Source organism: Tachypleus tridentatus, chromosome 10 (assembly GCF_004210375.1).
Source record: "Tachypleus tridentatus isolate NWPU-2018 chromosome 10, ASM421037v1, whole genome shotgun sequence".
Lineage (NCBI taxonomy): Eukaryota > Metazoa > Arthropoda > Merostomata > Xiphosura > Limulidae > Tachypleus > Tachypleus tridentatus.
This window is the reverse complement of record NC_134834.1, coordinates 117,985,983-118,007,236: the sequence shown is the minus strand read 5'-3', so window position 1 is coordinate 118,007,236 and position 21,254 is coordinate 117,985,983. Positions and strand designations below refer to the sequence as shown.

At 28.2% G+C, this 21,254-nt stretch overlaps 1 protein-coding gene across 2 annotated transcripts in view; it reads left to right on the top strand.

Moving 5' to 3' along the window:
* LOC143230165 (zeta-sarcoglycan-like) overlaps positions 1 to 21,254 on the top strand; it is a 392,495-nt gene that overhangs the window by 359,446 nt on the left and 11,795 nt on the right. The window lies entirely within an intron of this gene.

Below are 21,254 nucleotides of genomic sequence, written 5' to 3'. Positions count from 1 at the left end.
TAGTTCTGTAATAACAACTGTAATGTTAGACTTGTGAAGAATGATGTAGTTCTGTAATAACAACTGTAATGTTAGACTTGTGAAGAAATATATAGTTCTATAATAACAACTGTAATGTTAGACTTGTGAAGAAAGATATAGTTCTATAATAACAACTGTAATGTTAGACTTGTGAAGAAAGATGTAGTTCTGTAATAACAACTGTAATGTTAGACTTGTGAAGAAAGATGTAGTTCTGTAATAACAACTGTAATGTTAGACTTGTGAAGAATGATGTAGTTCTGTAATAACAACTGTAATGTTAGACTTGTGAAGAAAGATATAGTTCTGTAATAACAACTGTAATGTTAGACTTGTGAAGAAAGATATAGTTCTATAATAACAACTGTAATGTTAGACTTGTGAAGAAAGATATAGTTCTATAATAACAACTGTAATGTTAGACTTGTGAAGAAAGATATAGTTCTATAATAACAACTGTAATGTTAGACTTGTGAAGAAAGATGTTATTCTGTAATAACTACTGTAATGTTAGACTTGTGAAGAAATATGTAGTTCTATAATAACAACTGTAATGTTAGACTTGTGAAGAATGATGTAGTTCTATAATAACAACTGTATTGTTACACTTGTGAAGAATGATGTAGTTCTGTAATAACAACTGTAATGTTAGACTTGTGAAGAAAGATGTAGTTCTATAATAACAACTGTAATGTTAGACTTGTGAAGAAAGATGTAGTTCTGTAATAACAACTGTAATGTTAGACTTGTGAAGAAAGATGTAGTTCTGTAATAACAACTGTAATGTTAGACTTGTGAAGAAAGATATAGTTCTATAATAACAACTGTAATGTTAGACTTGTGAAGAAAGATATAGTTCTATAATAACAACTGTAATGTTAGACTTGTGAAGAAAGATGTAGTTCTGTAATAACAACTGTAATGTTAGACTTGTGAAGAAAGATGTAGTTCTGTAATAACAACTGTAATGTTAGACTTGTGAAGAAAGATATAGTTCTATAATAACAACTGTAATGTTAGACTTGTGAAGAAGGATGTAGTTCTTTAATAACAACTGTAATGTTAGACTTGTGAAGAATGATGTAGTTCTGTAATAACAACTGTAATGTTAGACTTGTGAAGAAAGATGTAGTTCTGTAATAACAACTGAAATGTTAGACTTGTGAAGAAAGATGTAGTTCTGTAATAACAACTGTAATGTTAGACTTGTGAAGAAAGATGTAGTTCTGTAATAACAACTGTAATGTTAGACTTGTGAAGAAAGATGTAGTTCTGTAATAACTACTGTAATGTTAGACTTGTGAAGAAATATATAGTTCTGTAATAACAACTGTAATGTTAGACTTGTGAAGAAAGATGTAGTTCTGTAATAACAACTGTAATGTTAGACTTGTGAAGAATGATGTAGTTCTGTAATAACAACTGTAATGTTAGACTTGTCAAGAAATATATAGTTCTGTAATAAGAAATGTAATGTTAGACTTGTGAAGAAAGATGTAGTTCTGTAATAACTACTGTAATGTTAGACTTGTGAAGAAAGATATAGTTCTATAATAACAACTGTAATGTTAGACTTGTGAAGAAAGATATAGTTCTGTAATAACAACTGTAATGTTAGACTTGTGAAGAAAGATGTAGTTCTGTAATAACAACTGTAATGTTAGACTTGTGAAGAAAGATATAGTTCTATAATAACAACTGTAATGTTAGACTTGTGAAGAAATGATGTAGTTCTGTAATAACAACTGTAATGTTAGACTTGTGAAGAAAGATGTAGTTCTGTAATAACAACTGTAATGTTAGACTTGTGAAGAAAGATATAGTTCTGTAATAACAACTGTAATGTTAGACTTGTGAAGAAAGATATAGTTCTGTAATAACAACTGTAATTTCAGACTTCTGAAGAAATATATAGTTCTGTAATAACAACTGTAATTTCAGACTTGTGAAGAAAGATGTAGTTCTGTAATAACAACTGTAATGTTAGACTTGTGAAGAATGATGTAGTTTTGTAATAACAACTGTAATGTTAGATTTGTGAAGAAAGATATAGTTCTATAATAACAACTGTAATTTTAGACTTGTGAAGAAGGATGTAGTTCTTTAATAACAACTGTAATGTTAGACTTGTGAAGAATGATGTAGTTCTGTAATAACAACTGTAGTGTTAGACTTGTGAAGAATGATGTAGTTCTATAATAACAACTGTAATGTTACACTTCAGAAGAATGATGTAGTTCTCTAATAACAACTGAAATGTTAGACTTGTGAAGAAAGATGTAGTTCTGTAATAACATCAGTAATGTTAGACTTGTGAAGAAAGATGTAGTTCTGTAATAACAACTGTAATGTTAGACTTGTCAAGAAAGATGTAGTTCTGTAATAACTACTGTAATGTTAGACTTGTGAAGAAATATATAGTTCTATAATAACAACTGTAATGTTAGACTTGTGAAGAAATATATAGTTCTATAATAACAACTGTAATGTTAGACTTGTGAAGAAGGATGTAGTTCTGTAATAACAACTGTAATGTTAGACTTGTGAAGAAAGATGTAGTTCTGTAATAACAACTGTAATGTTAGACTTGTGAAGAAAGATGTAGTTCTGTAATAACAACTGTAATGTTAGACTTGTGAAGAAAGATGTAGTTCTGTAATAACTACTGTAATGTTAGACTTGTGAAGAAAGATATAGTTCTATAATAACAACTGTAATGTTAGACTTGTGAAGAAAGATATAGTTCTATAATAACAACTGTAATGTTAGACTTGTGAAGAAGGATGTAGTTCTTTAATAACAACTGTAATGTTAGACTTGTGAAGAATGATGTAGTTCTGTAATAACAACTGTAATGTTAGACTTGTGAAGAAATGATGTAGTTCTGTAATAACTACTGTAATGTTAGACTTGTGAAGAAAGATATAGTTCTATAATAACAACTGTAATGTTAGACTTGTGAAGAAAGATATAGTTCTATAATAACAACTGTAATGTTAGACTTGTTTAGAAGGATGTAGTTCTTTAATAACAACTGTAATGTTAGACTTGTGAAGAATGATGTAGTTCTGTAATAACAACTGTAATGTTAGACTTGTGAAGAAATATATAGTTCTATAATAACAACTGTAATGTTAAACGTGTGAAGAAAGATATAGTTCTATAATAACAACTTTAATGTGAGACTTATGAAGAATAATGTAGTTCTGTAATAACAACTGTAATGTTAGACTTGTGAAGAAATATATAGTTCTGTAATAACAACTGTAATGCTAAACTTGTGAAGAAAGATATAGTTCTATAATAACAACTGTAATGTTAGACTTATGAAGAATGATGTAGTTCTGTAATAACAACTGTAATGTTAGACTTGTGAAGAAATATATAGTTCTATAATAACAACTGTAATGTTAGACTTGTGAAGAAATATATAGTTCTATAATAACAACTGTAATGTTAGAGTTGTAAAGAATGATGTAGTTTTGTAATAACAACTGTAATGTTAAACTTGTGAAGAAAGATGTGGTTCTTTAATAACTACTGTAATGTTAGACTTGTGAAGACAGATGTAGTTCTATAATAACAACTGTAATGTTAGACTTGAGAAGAAAGATGTAGTTCTGTAATAACAACTGTAATGTTAGACTTGTGAAGAAAGATGTAGTTCTGTAATAACAACTGTAATGTTAGACTTGTGAAGAAAGATGTAGTTCTGTAATAACAACTGTAATGTTAGACTTGTGAAGAAAGATGTAGTTCTGTAATAACAACTGTAATGTTAGACTTGTGAAGAAAGATGTAGTTCTGTAATAACAACTGTAATGTTAGACTTGTGAAGAATGATGTAGTTCTGTAATAACAACTGTAATGTTAGACTTGTGAAGAAATATATAGTTCTATAATAATAACTGTAATGTTAGACTTGTGAAGAAAGATATAGTTCTATAATAACAACTGTAATGTTAGACTTGTGAAGAAAGATATAGTTCTATAATAACAACTGTAATGTTAGACTTGTGAAGAAAGATGTAGTTCTGTAATAACAACTGTAATGTTAGACTTGTGAAGAAAGATGTAGTTCTGTAATAACAACTGTAATGTTAGACTTGTGAAGAACGATGTAGTTCTGTAATAACTACTGTAATGTTAGACTTGTGAAGAAATATATAGTTCTATAATAACAACTGTAATGTTAGACTTGTGAAGAAAGATATAGTTCTATAATAACAACTGTAATGTTAGACTTGTGAAGAAAGATGTAGTTCTGTAATAACTACTGTAATGTTAGACTTGTGAAGAAAGATGTAGTTCTGTAATAACAACTGTAATGTTAGACTTATGAAGAATGATGTAGTTCTGTAATAACAACTGTAATCTTGGACTTCTGAAGAAATATATAGTTCTATAATAATAACTGTAATGTTAGACTTGTGAAGAAAGATATAGTTCTATAATAACAACTGTAATGTTAGACTTGTGAAGAAAGATATAGTTCTATAATAACAACTGTAATGTTAGACTTGTGAAAAAAGATATAATATAGTTCTATAATAACAACTGTAATGTTAGACTTGTGAAGAAAGATGTTATTCTGTAATAACTACTGTAATTTCAGAGTTGTTTAGAAATATGCAGTTCTTTAATAACAACTGTAATGTTAGACTTGTGAAGAATGATGTAGTTCTATAATAACAATTGTATTGTTACACTTGTGAAGAATGATGTAGTTCTGTAATAACAACTGTAATGTTAGACTTGTGAAGAATGATGTAGTTCTATAATAACAAATGTAATGTTACACTTGTGAAGAAAGATGTAGTTCTGTAATAACTACTGTAATATTAGACTTGTGAAGAAAGATGTAGTTCAGTAATAACTACTGTAATGTTAGACTTGTGAAGAAATATATAGTTCTATAATAACAACTGTAATGTTAAACTTGTGAAGAAAGATATAGTTCTATAATTACAACTGTAATGTTAGACTTGTGAAGAAAGATGTAGTTCTGTAATAACAACTGTAATGTTAGACTTGTGAAGAAAGATGTAGTTCTGTAATAACAACTGTAATGTTAGACTTGTGAAAACAGATGTAGTTTTGTAATAACAACTGTAATGTTAGACTTGTGAAGAAAGATATAATTCTATAGTAACAACTGTAATTTGAGAGTTGTTTAGAAGGATGCAGTTCTTTAATAACAACTGTAATGTGAGACTTATAAAGAATGATGTAGTTCTGTAATAACAACTGAAGTGTTAGACTTGTGAAGAAAGATGTAGTTCTGTAATAACAACTGAAATGTTAGACTTGTGAAGAAAGATGTAGTTCTGTAATAACAACTGTAATGTTAGACTTGTGAAGAAAGATGTAGTTCTGTAATAACTACTGTAATGTTAGACTTGTGAAGAAAGATGTAGTTCTGTAATAACAACTGTAATGTTAGACTTGTGAAGAAATATATAGTTCTATAATAACAACTGTAATGTTAGACTTGTGAAGAATGATGTAGTTCTGTAATAACAACTGTAATGTTAGACTTGTGAAGAAAGATGTAGTTTTATAATAACAACTGTAATGTTAGATTTATGAAGAAAGATGTAATTCTGTAATAACTACTATAATGTTAGACTTGTGAAGAAATATATAGTTCTGTAATAACAACTGTAATGTTAGACTTGTCAAGAAATATATAGTTCTGTAATAACAACTGTAATGTTAGACTTGTGAAGAAAGATGTAGTTCTGTAATAACAACTGTAATGTTAGACTTGTGAAGAAAGATGTAGTTCTGTAATAACAACTGTAATGTTAGACTTGTGAAGAAAGATGTAGTTCTGTAATAACTACTGTAATGTTAGACTTGTGAGGAAAGATGTAGTTCTAGAATATCTGTAATGTTGGACTTGTAAAGAAAGATATAGTTCTATAATAACAACTGTAATGTTACACTTGTGAAGAATGATATAGTTCTGTAATAACAACTGTAATGTTAGACTTGTGAAGAAAGATATAGTTCTGTAATAACTACTGTAATGTTAGACTTGTGAAGAAAGATGTAGTTCTGTAATAACAACTGTAATGTTAGACTTGTGAAGAAATATATAGTTCTGTAATAACAACTGTAATGTTAGACTTGTGAAGAAAGATGTAGTTCTAGAATAACAACTGTAATGTTAGACTTGTGAAGAAATATATAGTTCTATAATAACAACTGTAATGTTAGACTTGTGAAGAATGATATAGTTCTGTAATAACAACTGTAATGTTAGACTTGTGAAGAAAGATATAGTTCTGTAATAACAACTGTAATGTTAGACTTGTGAAGAAAGATGTAGTTCTAAATAACTGTAATGTTAGACTTGTGAAGAAATATATAGTTCTGTAATAACAACTGTAATGTTAGACTTGTGAAGAAAGATGTAGTTCTGTAATAACAACTGTAATGTTAGACTTGTGAAGAAATATATAGTTCTGTAATAACAACTGTAATGTTAGACTTGTGAAGAATGATGTAGTTCTGTAATAACAACTGTAATGTTAGACTTGTGAAGAAAGATGTAGTTCTGTAATAACAACTGTAATGTTAGACTTGTGAAGAAAGATGTAGTTCTGTAATAACAACTGTAATGTTAGACTTGTGAAGAAAGATGTAGTTCTGTAATAACAACTGTAATGTTAGACTTGTGAAGAAAGATGTAGTTCTGTAATAACTACTGTAATGTTAGACTTGTGAAGAAATATATAGTTCTGTAATAACAACTGTAATGTTAGACTTGTGAAGAATGATGTAGTTCTGTAATAACAACTGTAATGTTAGACTTGTGAAGAAAGATGTAGTTCTATAATAACAACTGTAATGTTAGACTTGTGAAGAAAGATGTAGTTCTGTAATAACAACTGTAATGTTAGACTTGTGAAGAAAGATGTAGTTCTGTAATAACTACTGTAATGTTAGACTTGTGAAGAAAGATATAGTTCTATAATAACAACTGTAATGTTAGACTTGTGAAGAAAGATGTAGTTCTGTAATAACAACTGTAATGTTAGACTTGTGAAGAAATATATAGTTCTGTAATAACAACTGTAATGTTAGACTTGTGAAGAAAGATGTAGTTCTGTAATAACAACTGTAATGTTAGACTTGTGAAGAAAGATGTAGTTCTGTAATAACTACTGTAATGTTAGACTTGTGAGGAAAAATATAGTTCTATAATAACAACCGTAATGTTAGATTTGTGAAGAATGATGTAGTTCTGTAATAACAACTGTAATGTTAGACTTGTGAAGAAAGATATAGTTCTATAGTAACAACTGTAATGTTAGACTTGTGAAGAAAGATATAGTTCTGTAATAAATACTGTAATTTGAGAGTTGTTTAGAAGGATGCAATTCTTTAATAACAACTGTAATGTTAGACTTGCGAAGAAAGATGTAGTTCTGTAATAACAACTGTAATGTGAGACTTGTGAAGAAAGATGTAGTTCTGTAATAACAACTGTAATGTTAGACTTGTGAAGAAAGATGTAGTTCTGTAATAACAACTGTAATGTTAGACTTGTGAAGAAAGATGTAGTTCTGTAATAACAACTGTAATGTTAGACTTCTGAAGAAATATATAGTTCTATAATAACAACTGTAATGTTAGACTTGTGAAGAAAGATATAGTTCTATAATAACAACTGTAATGTTAGACTTGTGAAGAAAGATATAGTTCTATAATAACAACTGTAATGTTAGACTTGTGAAGAAAGATGTAGTTCTGTAATAACTACTGTAATATTACACTTCTGAAGAAAGATGTAGTTCTATAATAACAACTGTAATGTTAGACTTGTGAAGAAAGATGTAGTTCTGTAATAACAACTGTAATGTTAGACTTGTGAAGAAATATATAGTTCTATAATAACAACTGTAATGTTAGACTTGTGAAGAAAGATGTAGTTCTGTAATAACAACTGTAATGTTAGACTTGTGAAGAAAGATGTAGTTCTGTAATAACAACGGTAATGTTAGACTTTTGAAGAAACATATAGTTCTATAGTAACAACGGTAATGTTAGACTTGTGAAGAAACATATAGTTCTATAATAACAACTGTAATGTTAGACTTGTGAAGAAATATGCAGTTCTTTAATAACAACTGTAATGTTAGACTTGTGAAGAATGATGTAGTTCTTTAATAACAACTGTAATGTTAGACTTGTGAAGAATGATGTAGTTCTGTAATAACAACTGTAATGTTAGACTTGTGAAGAAAGATGTAGTTCTGTAATAACAACTGTAATGTTAGACTTGTGAAGAAAGATGTAGTTCTGTAATAACTACTGTAATGTTAGACTTGTGAAGAAATATGTAGTTCTATAATAACAACTGTAATGTTAGACTTTTGAAGTAAGATATAGTTCTATAATAACAACTGTAATGTTAGACTTGTGAAGAAAGATATAGTTTTGTAATAACAACTGTAATGTTAGACTTGTGAAGAAAGATGTAGTTCTGTAATAACAACTGTAATGTTAGACTTGTGAAGAAAGATATAGTTCTGTAATAACTACTGTAATGTTAGACTTGTGAAGAAAGATGTAGTTCTGTAATAACTGTAATGTTAGACTTGTGAAGAAAGAATGTAGTTCTGTAATAACTACTATAATGTTAGACTTGTGAAGAAATATATAGTTCTATAATAACAACTGTAATGTAAGACTTATGAAGAATGATGTAGTTCTATAATAACAACTGTAATGTTAGACTTGTGAAGAATGATGTAGTTCTCTAATAACAACTGTAATGTTAGACTTGTGAAGAAATATGTAGTTCTATAATAACAACTGTAATGTTAGACTTGTGAAGAAAGATGTAGTTCTGTAATAACAACTGTAATGTTAGACTTATGAAGAAAGATGTAGTTCTGTAATAACTACTGTAATGTTAGACTTGTGAAGAAATATATAGTTCTATAATAACATCTGTAATCTTAGACTTGTGAAGAAAGATATAGTTCTATAATAACAACTGTAATGTACGACTTATGAAGAATGATGTAGTTCTATAATAACTGTAATGTTAGACTTGTGAAGAAATATATAGTTCTGTAATAACAACTGTAATATTAGACTTGTAAAGAAAGATGTAGTTCTGTAATAACTACTGTAATGTTAGACTTGTGAAGAAATATATAGTTCTATAATAACAACTGTAATGTTAGATTTCTGAAGAAAGATGTAGTTCTGTAATAACTACTGTAATGTTAGACTTGTGAAGACAGATGTAGTTCTATAATAACAACTCTAATGTTATACTTGTGAAGAAAGATGTAGTTCTGTAATAACAACTGTAATGTTAAACTTGAGAAGAAAGATATAGTTCGATAATAACAACTGTAATGTTAGACTTGTGAAGAAAGATATAGTTCTATAATAACAACTGTAATGTACGACTTATGAAGAATGATGTAGTTCTATAATAACTGTAATGTTAGACTTGTGAAGAAATATATAGTTCTGTAATAACAACTGTAATATTAGACTTGTAAAGAAAGATGTAGTTCTGTAATAACTTCTGTAATGTTAGACTTGTGAAGAAATATATAGTTCTATAATAACAACTGTAATGTTAGACTTGTGAAGAAAGATATAGTTCTATAATAACAACTGTAATATCAGACTTGTGAGGAAATATATTGTTCTATAATAACAACTGTAATGTTAGACTTGTGAAGAAAGATGTAGTTCTGTAATAACAACTATAATGTTAGACTTGTGAAGAAAGATGTAGTTCTGTAATAACTACTGTAATGTTAGACTTGTGAAGACAGATGTAGTTCTTTAATAACAACTGTAATGTTATACTTGTGAAGAAAGATGTAGTTCTGTAATAACAACTGTAATGTTATACTTGTGAAGAAAGATGTAGTTCTGTAATAACAACTGTAATGTTAAACTTGTGAAGAAAGATATAGTTCAATAATAACAACTGTAATTTTAGAGTTGTTTAGAAGGGTCAGTTCTTTAATAAAAACTGAAATGTTAGACTTGTGAAGAATGATGTAGTTCTGTAATAACAACTGTAATGTTAGACTTGTGAAGAAAGATGTAGTTCTGTAATAACTGCTGTAATGTTAGACTTCTGAAGAAATACATAGTTCTATAATAACAACTGTAATGTTAGACTTGTCAAGAAAGATGTAGTTCTGTAATAACAACTGTAATGTGAGACTTATGAAGAATAATGTAGTTGTGTAATAACTACTGTAATGTTAGACTTGTGAAGAAATATATAGTTCTATAATAACAACTGTAATGTTAAACTTGTGAAGAAAGATATAGTTCTATAATAACAACTGTAATGTTAGACTTGTGAAGAAAGATATAGTTCTATAATAACAACTGCAATGTTCGACTTATGAAGAATGATGTAGTTCTGTAATAACTACTGTAATGTTAGACTTGTGAAGAAATATATAGTTCTATAATAACAACTGTAATGTTAGACTTGTGAAGAAACATATAGTTCTATAGTAACAACTGTAATTTTAGAGTTGTTTAGAATGATGCAGTTCTTTAATAACAACTGTAATGTGAGACTTATGAAGAATGATGTAGTTCTCTAATAACAACTGTAATGTTAGAGTTGTGAAGAAATATATAGTTCTATAATAACAACTGTAATTTTAGAGTTGTTTAGAAGGATGCAGTTCTTTAATAACTACTGTAATGTTAGACTTGTGAAGAAAGATGTAGTTCTGTAATAACAACTGTAATGTGAACATTATGAAGAATAATGTAGTTCTGTAATAACTACTATAATGTTAGACTTGTGAAGAAATATATAGTTCTATAATAACAACTGTAATGTTAAATTTGTAAAGAAAGATATAGTTCTATAATAACAACTGTAATGTGAGACTTGTGAAGAATGATGTAGTTCTGTAATAACTATTGTAATGTTAGACTTGTGAAGAAATATATAGTTCTGAATAACTACTGTAATGTTAGACTTGTGAAGAAATATCTAGTTCTATAATAACAACTGTAATGTTAGACTTGTGAATAAAGATATAATTCTGTAATAACAAGTGTAATGTTAGACTTGTGAAGAAAGATGAAGTTCTGTAATAACTACTGTAATGATAGACTTGTGAAGACAGATGTAGTTCTATAATAACAACTGTAATGTGAGACTTATGAAAAATGATGTAGTTCTGTAATAACAATTCTAATGTTAGACTTGTGAAGAAAGATGTAGTTCTGTAATAACTACTGTTATGTTAGACTTGTTAAGAAATATATAGTTCTATAATTACAACTGTAATGTTAAACTTCTGAAGAAAGATATAGTTCTATAATAACAACTGTAATGTTAGATTTATGAAGAATGATGTAGTTTTGTAATAACAACTGTAATGTTAGACTTGTTAAGAAAGATGTAGTTCTATAATACCAACTGTAATGTTAGATTTGTGAAGAATGATGTAGTTCTGTAATAACAACTGAAATGGTAGACTTGTGAAGAAAGATGTAGTTCCGTAATAACAACTGTAATGTGAGACTTGTGAAGAAATATATAGTTCTGAATAACTACTGTAATGTTAGACTTGTGAAGAAATATCTAGTTCTATAATAACAACTGTAATGTTAGTCTTGTGAATAAAGATATAATTCTGTAATAACAACTGTAATGTTAGACTTGTGAAGAAAGATGAAGTTCTGTAATAACTACTGTAATGATAGACTTGTGAAGACAGATGTAGTTCTATAATAACAACTGTAATGTGAGACTTATGAAAAATGATGTAGTTCTGTGATAACAACTGTAATGTTAGACTTGTGAAGAAAGATATAGTTCTATAATAACAACTGTAATTTTAGAGTTGTTTAGAAGGATGCAGTTCTTTAATAACAACTGTAATGTGAGACTTATGAAGAATGATGTAGTTCTGTAATAACAACTGTAATGTTAGACTTATGAAGAATGATGTAGTTATTAATAACAAATGTAATGTTAGACTTCTGAAGAAAGATATAGTTCTATAATAACAACTGTAATATTAGAGTTGTTTAGAAATATACAGTTCTTTAATAACAACTGTAATGTGAGACTTATAAAGAATGATGTAGTTCTGTAATAACAACTGTAATGTTAGACTTGTAAAGAAATATATAGTTCTATAATAACAACTGTAATGTTAAACTTCTGAAGAAAGATATAGTTTTATAATAACAACTGTAATGTTAGACTTGTTAAGAAAAATGTAGTTCTGTAATAAATACTGTAATGTTAGACTTGTTAAGAAAGATGTAGTTCTGTAATAACAACTGTAATGTGAGATTTATGAAGAATGATGTAGTTTTGTAATAACTACTATAATGTTAGACTTGTGAAGAAATATATAGTTCTATAATAACAACTGTAATGTTGGACTTGTGAAGAAAGATATAGTTCTACAATAACAACTCTAATGTTAGATTTGTGAAGATAGATATAGTTCTCTAATAACAACTGTAATGTTAGTCTTCTGAAGAATGATGTAGTTTTGTAATACCTACTGTAATGTTAGACTTGTGAAGACAAATGTAGTTGTATAATAACTACTGTAATGTTAGACTTCTGAAGACAGATGTAGTTCTATAATAACAACTGTAATTTTAGACTTGTGAAGAATGAAGTAGTTTTGTAATAACAACTGTAATGTTAGACTTTTGAAGAAAGATGTTGTTCTGTAATAACTACTGTAATGTTAGACTTGTGAAAAATGATGTAGTTTTGTAATAACTACTGTAATGTTAGACTTGTGAAGAAAGATATAGTTCTATTATAACAACTGTAATGTTAGACTTGTAAAGAAATATGTAGTTCTATAATTATATCTGTAATGTTAAACTTCTGAAGAAAGATATAATTCTGTAATAACAACTGTAATGTTAGACTTGTGAAGAAAGATATAGTTCTGTAATAACAACTGTAATGTTAGACTTGTGAAGAAAGATATAGTTTTATAATAACAACTGTAATGTTAGGCTTGTAAAGAAAGATAAAGTTCTGTAATAACTACTGTAATGTGACACTTATGAAGAAAGATATAGTTCTATAGTAACTACTGTAATCTTAGAGTTGTTTAGAAGGATGGAGTTCTTCAATAACAACTGTAATGTGAGACTTATGAAGAAATATATAGTTCTATAATAACAACTGTAATGTTAGATTTGTGAAGAAAAATGTAGTTCTGTAATAACTACTGTCATGTTAAATTTGTTAGGAAAGATGTAGTTCTGTAATAACAACTGTAATGTGAGACTAATAAAGAAAGATGTAGTTCTGTAATAACTACTGTAATGTTAGACTTATGAAGAATGATGTAGTTCTGTAATAACTACTGTAATGTTAGACTTGTGAAGAAAGATGTAGTTCTGTAATAACAACTGTAATGTTAGACTTGTGAAGAATGATGTAGTTTTGTAATAACAACTGTAATGTTAGACTTGTCAAGAAATATATAGTTCTATAATAACAACTGTAATGTTAGACTTCTGAAGAAAGATATAGTTCTGTAATAACAACTGTAATGTTAGACTTGTGAAGAAAGATGTAGTTATGTAATAACAACTGTAATGTGAGACTTGTGAAGAAAGACGTAGTTCTGTAATGACTACTGTAATGTTAGACTTGTGAAGAAAGATGTAGTTCTGTAATATCAACTGTAATGTTAGATTTATGAAGAATGATGTAGTTCTGTAATAACTACTGTAATGTTAGACTTGTGAAGAAAGATATAGTTCTGTAATAACAACTGTAATGTTAGACTTGTGAAGAAAGATGTAGTTCTGTAATAACAACTGTAATGTTAAACTTGTGAAGAAAGATATAGTTCTATAATAACAACTGTAATGTTAGACTTGTGAAGAATGATGTAGTTCTGTAATAACACCTGAAATGTTAGACTTCTGAAGAATGATGTAGTTTTGTAATAACAACTGTAATGTTAGACTTGTGAAGATATAGTTCTATAATAACAACTGTAATGTTAGACTTCTGAAGAAATATGTAGTTTTGTAATAACAACTGTAATGTTAGACTTGTGAAGATATAGTTTTGTAATAACAACTGTAAAGTTAGACTTTCGAAGAAAGATGTAGTTCTGTAATAACTACTGTTATGTTAGACTTGTGAAGAAAGACGTAGTTCTGTAATAACAACTGTAATGTTAGACTTATGAAGAATTATGTAGTTCTATAATGACTACTGTAATGTTAGACTTGTGAAGAAAGATGTAGTTCTGTAATAACTACTGTAATGTTAGACTTGTGAAAAAATATATAGTTCTATAATAACAACTGTAATGTTAGACTTGTGAAGAAAGATGTAATTCTGTAATAACAACTGAAATGTTAGAGTTGTGAAAAATGATGTAGTTCTATAATAACAACTGTTATGTTAGACATGTGAAGAAATATGTTATTCTGTAATAACTACTCTAACGTTAGACTTGTGAAGAAAGATATAGTTCTATAATAACAACTGTAATGTTAGACTTATGAAGAATAATGTAGTTCTGTAATAACAACTGTAATGTTAAACTTCTAAAGAAAGATATAGTTCTATAATAACAACTGTAATGTTAGATTTATGAAGAATGATGTAGTTTTGTATTAACAACTGTAATATTAGACTTGTGAAGAAAGATGTAGTTTTGTAATAACAACTGAAATGGTAGACTTGTGAAGAATGATGTAGTTCTGTAATAACTATTGTAATGTTAGACTTGTGAAGAAATATATAGTTCTGAATAACTACTGTAATGTTAGACTTGTGAAGAAATATCTAGTTCTATAATAACAACTGTAATGTTAGACATGTGAAGAATGATGTAGTTCTGTAATAACAACTGAAATGGTAGACTTGTGAAGGAAGATGTAGTTCCGTAATAACAACTGTAATGTGAGACTTGTGAAGAATGATGTAGTTCTGTAATAACTATTGTAATGTTAGACTTGTGAAGAAATATATAGTTCTGAATAACTACTGTAATGTTAGACTTGTGAAGAAATATCTAGTTCTATAATAACAACTGTAATGTTAGACTTGTAAATAAAGATATAATTCTGTAATAACAACTGTAATGTTAGACTTGTGAAGAAAGATGAAGTTCTGTAATAACTTCTGTAATGATAGACTTGTGAAGACAGATGTAGTTCTATAATAACAACTGTAATGTGAGACTTATGAAAAATGATGTAGTTCTGTAATAACAATTGTAATGTTAGACTTGTGAAGAAAGATGTAGTTCTATAATAACAACTGTAATGTGAGACTTGTGACGAAAGATATAGTTCTGTAATAACAATTGTAATGTTAGACTTGTGAAGAAAGATGTAGTTCTGTAATAACTACTGTTATGTTAGACTTGTTAAGAAATATATAGTTCTATAATTACAACTGTAATGTTAAACTTCTGAAGAAAGATATAGTTCTATAATAACAACTGTAATGTTAGACTTGTTCAGAAATATATAGTTCTATAATTACAACTGTAATGTTAAACTTCTGAAGAAAGATATAGTTCTATAATAACAACAGTAATGTTAGATTTATGAAGAATGATGTAGTTTTGTAATAACAACTGTAATGTTAGACTTGTTAAGAAAGATGTAGTTCTATAATAACAACTGTAATGTGAGACTTGTGAAGAATGATGTAGTTCTGTAATAACTATTGTAATGTTAGACTTGTGAAGAAATATATAGTTCTGAATAACTACTGTAATGTTAGACTTGTGAAGAAATATCTAGTTCTATAATAACAACTGTAATGTTAGTCTTGTGAATAAAGATATAATTCTGTAATAACAACTGTAATGTTAGACTTGTGAAGAAAGATGAAGTTCTGTAATAACAACTGTAATGTTAGACTTGTGAAGAAAGATGAAGTTCTGTAATAACTACTGTAATGTGAGACTTATGAAAAATGATGTAGTTCTGTAATAACAACTGTAATGTTAGACTTGTGAAGAAAGATATAGTTCTATAATAACAACTGTAATTTTAGAGTTGTTTAGAAGGATGCAGTTCTTTAATAACAACTGTAATGTGAGACTTATGAAGAATGATGTAGTTCTGTAATAACAACTGTAATGTTAGACTTATGAAGAATGATGTAGTTATTAATAACAAATGTAATGTTAGACTTCTGAAGAAAGATATAGTTCTATAATAACAACTGTAATTTTAGAGTTGTTTAGAAATATACAGTTCTTTAATAACAACTGTAATGTGAGACTTGTAAAGAAATATATAGTTCTATAATAACAACTGTAATGTTAAACTTCTGAAGAAAGATATAGTTTTATAATAACAACTGTAATGTTAGACTTGTTAAGAAAAATGTAGTTCTGTAATAAATATTGTCATGTTAGACTTGTTAAGAAAGATGTAGTTCTGTAATAACAACTGTAATGTGAGATTTATGAAGAATGATGTAGTTTGTAATAACTACTATAATGTTGGACTTGTGAAGAAATATATAGTTCTATAATAACAACTGTAATGTTGGACTTGTGAAGAAAGATATAGTTCTACAATAACAACTCTAATGTTAGATTTGTGAAGATAGATATAGTTCTCTAATAACAACTGTAATGTTAGTCTTCTGAAGAATGATGTAGTTTTGTAATACCTACTGTAATGTTAGACTTGTGAAGACAAATGTAGTTGTATAATAACTACTGTAATGTTAGACTTCTGAAGACAGATGTAGTTCTATAATAACAACTGTAATTTTAGACTTGTGAAGAATGAAGTAGTTTTGTAATAACAACTGTAATGTTAGACTTTTGAAGAAAGATGTTGTTCTGTAATAACTACTGTAATGTTAGACTTGTGAAAAATGATGTAGTTTTGTAATAACTACTGTAATGTTAGACTTGTGAAGAAAGATATAGTTCTATTATAACAACTGTAATGTTAGACTTGTAAAGAAATATATAGTTCTATAATTATATCTGTAATGTTAAACTTCTGAAGAAAGATATAATTCTGTAATAACAACTGTAATGTTAGACTTGTGAAGAAAGATATAGTTCTGTAATAACAACTGTAATGTTAGATTTGTGAAGAAAAATGTAGTTCTGTAATAACTACTGTCATGTTAAATTTGTTAGGAAAGATGTAGTTCTGTAATAACAACTGTAATGTGAGACTAATGAAGAAAGATGTAGTTCTGTAATAACTACTGTAATGTTAGACTTATGAAGAATGATGTAGTTCTGTAATAACTACTGTAATGTTAGACTTGTGAAGAAAGATGTAGTTCTGTAATAACAACTGTAATGTTAGACTTGTGAAGAATGATGTAGTTTTGTAATAACAACTGTAATGTTAGACTTGTCAAGAAATATATAGTTCTATAATAACAACTGTAATGTTAGACTTCTGAAGAAAGATATAGTTCTGTAATAACAACTGTAATGTTAGACTTGTGAAGAAAGATGTAGTTATGTAATAACAACTGTAATGTGAGACTTGTGAAGAAAGACGTAGTTCTGTAATGACTACTGTAATGTTAGACTTGTGAAGAAAGATGTAGTTCTGTAATATCAACTGTAATGTTAGACTTATGAAGAATGATGTAGTTCTGTAATAACTACTGTAATGTTAGACTTGTGAAGAAAGATATAGTTCTGTAATAACAACTTTAATGTTAGACTTTCGAAGAAAGATGTAGTTCTGTAATAACAACTGTAATGTTAAACGTGTAAAGAAAGATATAGTTCTATAATAACAACTGTAATGTTAGACTTGTGAAGAATGATGTAGTTCTGTAATAACACCTGAAATGTTAGACTTCTGAAGAATGATGTAGTTTTGTAATAACAACTGTAATGTTAGACTTGTGAAGATATAGTTCTATAATAACAACTGTAATGTTAGACTTGTGAAGAATGATGTAGTTCTGTAATAATACCTGAAATGTTAGACTTCTGAAGAATGATGTAGTTTTGTAATAACAACTGTAATGTTAGACTTGTGAAGATATAGTTTTGTAATAACAACTGTAAAGTTAGACTTTCGAAGAAAGATGTAGTTCTGTAATAACTACTGTTATGTTAGACTTGTGAAGAAAGACGTAGTTCTGTAATAACAACTGTAATGTTAGACTTATGTAGAATTATGTAGTTCTATAATGACTACTGTAATGTTAGACTTGTGAAGAAAGATGTAGTTCTGTAATAACTACTGTAATGTTAGACTTGTGAAAAAATATATAGTTCTATAATAACAACTGTAATGTTAGACTTGTGAAGAAAGATGTAATTCTGTAATAACAACTGAAATGTTAGAGTTGTGAAAAATGATGTAGTTCTATAATAACAACGGTAATGTTAGACTTGTGAAGAATGATGTAATTATGTAATAACAACTGAAATGTTAGACTTGTGAAGAAAGATGTAATTCTCTAATAACAACTGTAATGTTAGACTTGTGAAGAAAGACGTAGTTCTGTAATGACTACTGTAATGTTAGACTTGTGAAGAAAGATGTAGTTCTGTAATAACTACTGTAATGTTAGACTTGTGAAGAAATATATAGTTCTATAATAACAACTGTAATGTTAGACTTGTGAAGAAAGATATAGTTCTGTAATAACAACTGTAATGTTAGACTTTCGAAGAAAGATGTAGTTCTGTAATAACTACTGTTATGTTAGACTTGTGAAGAAAGATATAGTTCTATAATTACAACTGTAATGTTAGACTTGTGAAGAATGATGTAGTTCTGTAATAACAACTGAAATGTTAGACTTTCGAAGAAAGATGTAGTTCTGTAATAACAACTGTAATTTTCGACTCGTGAGGAATGATGTAGTTCTGTAATAACAACTGAAATGTTATACTTGTGAAGAAAGATGTAGTTCTATAATAACAACTGTAATGTTAGACTTGTGAAGAAAGATGTATTTCTATAATAACAACTGTAATGTTAGACTTCGGAATATAATTGATTAAATCTGTTGCGTGATGGATAATAATACGTTTGCTTTAGTAATTGTGAAAGGTTGTTGTTAGTATATCTTAATACATTTTATGAATGAGCCTAAATGATCGTCTTTTCAAGATTAGATGTCATAGTTTTCTAACTTTGTAAGAACATTAAGTTTCTTCGGTCTGAAGAATCTTCAGTGAACAGAAATAGATGGCGACACTTTAAATGAAAATTTAATGAATATTTTTGTAGATGTTTTAATGATTTTTTCTTTCTTTTCTTTTTTAAACTATACGTATTTATATATCTGGTTAGAACTGTATTTCAGAGCACGTCTATCTATATATTTCTTTGGAATGTTCCCAAAACTCACATTTTTGTTTTCACTTTTATTCTTTTGCAGAATTTGTAGTGTATAACTAGAAGGCCTTAGAAGTTTTGGTAATAAAGCTGCAAAAATACGACCTTTAATTTGAAATAAATGATGATAATAAACTACTTTAGACAACGTTTCACCATTACGTCTTCCTTAGGGCTAGCAGTGCAAGGACTAGTGTTCACTTTTGAATAAATATTTTCTTCTTTGTGAATATGTTGTTGACATATTTTTATTAGTGTTCACTTCTTATTACAGAGAAGGTGGTTGAATGTTGAATATAAGAACATATTAATTTATTACAAGTTATAACTTTCACACTGATCATTCTCAAGTAGGCAAGACAGTAACCGTGTGAATGAACGAAACGTTAAACCTATTTTTAAAATATTCGTCAATGCTGTAACTTCTAATAAAGAAATACTCACAATCCATAAGTAAAATAAAAATAAATTATTAGTAAAAACGCGATGTTATTTTAAAATACATTATATGATTTCTTCTGTCAACATACACTTGTGTTAAAACTGTATGTAGACCTTGATCAAACAGTATGTCTGAGCTACACTACGTCTATGTTTGTGTATATTAAAGCTGTAATCTAAGCTACACTACATCTCTCTTTGTGTATGTTAAATATCCAGTCTCAGTTACACTTGATATCTATTTCTATATATTAAATCTTCAGTCTCAGCTAGACTACGTGCCTCTGTATGTTAAATCTCCAGTTTCAGCTACACTTGATGTCTATTTCTATATATTAAACTTCCAGTCTCAGCTACACTTGATATCTATTTCTATATATTAAATCTTCAGTCTCAGCTACACTACGTGTCTCTGTATGTTAAATCTCCAGTTTCAGCTACGCTTGATGTCGATTTCTATATATTAAACTTCCAGTCTCAGCTACACTTGATGTCTATTTCTATATATTAAACTTCCAGTTTCAGCTACACTTGATATCTATTTCTATATATTAAAACTCCAGTCTCAGTTACACTACGTGTCTGTTTGTACATGTTAAATATCCAGCCTCATCCATCTACACTATATATCTGTTTTTATATATTATATCTCTAGTCTCAGCTACACTACATGCCTGTTTGTATATGCTAAATCTCCAGTCTCAGGTACACTACATGTCTGGTGATGTTAAATGTCCAATCTCAGCTTCACTGCATGTCTTGTGATGTTAAATCTCCAGACTCAGGTTCACTGCATTTCTTGTGATCTTAAATCTCCAGTCTCAGCTTCACTGCATGTCTTGTGATGTTAAATCTCCAGTCTCAGCTTCACTGCATGTCTTGTGATGTTAAATGTCCAGTCTCAGCTACACTACATGACTGTTTATGTTAAATCTCCAGTCTCAGGTACACTGCATGTCTTGTGATGTTAAATCTCCAGTCTCAGCTACACTGCATGTCTTGTGATGTTAAATCTCCAGTCTCAGCTACACTACATGTCTGTTTATGTTAAATGTCCAGTCTCAGCTACACTACATGACTGTTTATGTTAAATCTCCAGTCTCAGGTACACTGCATGTCTGTTTATGTTAAATCTCCAGTATCAGCTACACTACATGACTGTTTATGTTAAATCTCCAGTATCAGCTTCTTGAGTTCTTGTTTAATTATAGACATACGATTGTTATTAATGTCTGATAATTACTTTTAAAGTTAAACTGTTTCCCTCTTGTAATTCAAACTTCTGTTTCAGTCTTATGGGCCATTCCACGTTTTCTTTTTTAGTAGATTAATCTTTCAACTCTTCTCTTACAAGATCTCATGAAATTAAATTTCTCCTGAGTAATTAAATGTTCTGGTCTCATGTTTGAATTCTTAATGGAATGATTTATGATTAACATTTTTATGATTTTAGTGTATTC